This window comes from Mauremys reevesii, linkage group 2, assembly GCF_016161935.1.
Source record: "Mauremys reevesii isolate NIE-2019 linkage group 2, ASM1616193v1, whole genome shotgun sequence".
Taxonomy (NCBI): domain Eukaryota; kingdom Metazoa; phylum Chordata; order Testudines; family Geoemydidae; genus Mauremys; species Mauremys reevesii.
In genome coordinates, this window is record NC_052624.1 from 131,622,532 (window position 1) to 131,626,206 (window position 3,675).

Consider the following 3,675-nt stretch of genomic DNA (forward strand, 5'->3'; position numbering starts at 1 on the left):
CTAAACACCGTGAATATTGCAGTGCAGCTTTCTGCGATATTATAATTCATTTTCTAAATCAAGGATACTGGTTTCCAATGTTATTATTTTCAATAGCTTTTTGCATCACTGAAATGTGAATGGATACGCAATGAACTGCAGAACTGACTGGCAGCTATTTCAGTGTAATTTTTATAGAGGTCTTTTTAAGGCTGAAAGATGGAGTACATTTCCATGTGTTTCTATATGCCTGAAATGTGTAGTGCCAAGATGAGCTGGTGAAATATTTTTGCCCCTGGTTTTGCCACTTTGACTCACTTGGAAATTAATCGACAATACAAACACACAAACAAATGTAAGCAACAAGAGGTTGGGGGCAAATTTCGAATCTTATAAAAGATGAGCAAGATTTTCTCTGTTTCTCTCTCAAAAACATTTTCATGGTCAGATTTATTTCAGTGGGTGTCAGTGAACTGTTTGTGATGTGCTGACTACAAAATTCTCTTAGCGGGCACCCAGATGCTACAGTGATGGGTGACCTTCTAATAACCTAAATAAACAGACGGGTTGATAAATCCCCAATTTCAGCATAAGAATGGTTAATCCTTTGCACACATATAAAACCAAACCAAAATAAAGCCATATCTGAAATTTGGGAATGTTTATCTGGTGACTCTAGATGGAGGGAGATGAAGGTGCTAACGCTGCCCCTGTGACAGCACATGCACCTTTACCTGTCAATCTCATTGTGCTGAAGATAACCTGGTAGTTTCTCCCATTTGTTGCCAGATCTCTTGTAGGTTTAGCTAATTCAGAGTCTTTCTTGTGGGGTGGTCCAGGAGCTCACTCCGTAATATCTGGGTTTTCCCTTTCAAGATAATTTAGGTAAGCCTTGCACAAATATTGAAACTTTTGGATGTTATCTTGGACACAAACTCTGAATCTTTGTCTTTGTACACTTAATCAGAAATATCCAAAGCTCCCAAAAGCAGGCTCCAGGTCTATGGTTCAGTTTCCTGGATGGCTGAGACTGGGAGTGTGGGAGAAGTATAAGGGAATCACCCTTAATCCTTGGGGTTAGTCATATCACTCAATAGCAATCTCACTAAGGCCCGGTTCCACAAAGGGATTTAGGCACTGCAACAGTCAGCTTCGCAATGCCTATGTTCTAGACACAAAGCCTTAGTTAGGAACCTAGGTTCCCTAGACAATGAATTGGGAGAGATAGGCCCCTTAGAATGCAATCCACAAAAGCCAGCACGCTAGGCAGGGAGCTGCCTAAGATAGCCAATGGGAGATGCTATCTTAGGCAGCATGAGAAGGGGGCATCCTAATCCCTACCCCTCTCATGGATTTTGGTACTTACATACAGGCTGCGCTTATCTCTGCTTGTGATCCACAGCCAAGGGAAGATAGACATTTGTCCACCTATCTTACTTAATCCAGTAGGCATGTTCAGAGGCCACCTAACTCCACACAAAACAGACAGAGTGGGGGGAAAAGGAGCTCCCTTATAAAAACTGAGAAGACAGGGCCCTTATCTGGAGCTTGGGCTACACTAGCAGGGGGGTTCAAACTAAGATACGCAACTTAGTTCGACTTCCCTGGCCGTCCTCACGGCAGCGAGTCGACTGCCGTGGCTCCCCCATCAACTCCGCTTTCTCCTCCTGCCGAGATGGAGTACAGGCGTCAATTAGCGGATCAATTTATCACGTCCAGACGAGACACGATAAATCAATCCCCGATACATTGAACACTACCCACCAATCCGGCGGGTAGTACAGACGTACCCTGGGAGACCTCTTGTTCAAATTCCCCCTCTGTCTGATGAGGAGAAGGGATTTGAACAGAAATTCACTATGTCTCAGGTGAGTGTCCTAACCACTGGCCTAGAAAGTGATTCTTATTTTTCTCTGGCCCAATTAATATTTAATTATTCAATTATAAATTAAAGTGGGACAAATTTAATAGGATAGATTTAGGGAGCATCCCTTTTAAATATCCCATAATCCAGGGGTTCAAGCACTCAACAGAGAGGTGGCAGATCCATGTTCAAATCCCTTCTTCTCAGCAGGCAGAGTGGAGACTGGAACTGGTGGTTTCTCATGTGGGCTAAAGGTTATAAGGGAGGGCCTCCTCCTCAGCTTTTTTTGTGTGGAGTTAGGAAGTCTCAAAGCGTGCCTACTGGATTGAGCTGTGTAGACATAAGAACAGCCATACTGGGTTAGACCCTAGCTAGGTCCCTCTAGCCCACTATCCTGTCAGTGGCCAGTACCAGATACTCCAGAGGGAATGAACAGTAATGGGCAATTCATCGAGTGATCCATCCCGTCATCCAGTCCCAGCTTCTGGCAATTAGACGTTTAGGGACACCAGGAGCTTGGGGTTGCATCCCTGACCATCTTGGCTAATAGACGCTGATGGATCTATCCTCTACAAACGTATCTAATTCTCTGTTGAACTCAGTTATGCTTTTGGCCTTCACAGCACCCCTGACAACGAGTTCCACAGATTGATTGTGTGTTGTGTGAAGATGTACTTCCTTGTGTTTGTTTAAAACCTGCTGCCTATTAATTGTACTGTTTGACTCTTGTTTCTTGTGTTATATGAAGGGATAAATAACACTTCTTTATTCACGTTCTACAAACCATTCATGATTTTATACACCCCCTATCAGATACCCCCTTTGTCATCTGTTTTCTAAAATGAACAATCACAGTTGTTTTAATTTCTCCTTATATGGAAGTTGTTCCATACCCCTAATCATTTTTGATGCAATTATCTGTACTTTTTCCAGTTGTAATACATCTTTTTTGAGATGGGGTGATCAGAAATGAACTCTGTTCAAGATGTGGGTATACCATGGATTTATAGAGTGTCATTATGATATTTTCTGTTTTATCTATCCCTTTCCTAATGGTTCCTAACATTCAGTTAGCTGTTTTGACTGCTGCTGCATGTTGAGCAGATATTTTCAGGCAACTCTCCAGTACTGTAATGGATGGATATAAACTGTTCAGGAAGGACAGGCAGGGCAGAAAAGGTAGGGGAGTTGCATTGTATGTAAGAGAGCAGTAGGACTGCTCAGAGCTCCAGTATGAAACTGCAGAAAAACCTGAGAGTCTCTGGATTAAGTTTAGAAGTGTGAGCAACAAGGATGATGTCGTGGTGGGAGTCTGCTATAGACCACCAGACCATGCGGATGAGGTGGACGAGGCTTTCTTCCGGCAACTAGCAGAAGTTACTAGATCGCAGGCCCTGGTTCTTATGGGAGACTTTAATCATCCTGATATCTGCTGGGAGAGCAATACAGCAGTGCACAGACAATCCAGGAAGTTTTTGGAAAGTGTAGTGGACAATTTTCTGGTGCAAGTGCTGGAGGAACCAACTAGGGGCAGAGCTCTTCTTGACCTGCTGCTCACAAAGAGAGAAGAGTTAGTAGGGGAAGCAAAAGTAGATGAGAACCTGGGAGGCAGTGGCCATGAGATGGTCAAGTTCAGGATCCTGACACAAGGAAGAAAGGAGAGCAGCAAAATAGGACCCTGGACTTCAGAAAAGCAGACTTTGACTCCCTCAGGGAGCTGATGGGCAGGATCCTCTGGGAAAATAACATGAGAGGGAAAGGAGTCCAGGAGAGCTGGCTGTATTTTAAAGAATCCTTATTGAGGTGGCAGGAACAAACCATCCCGATGCGTA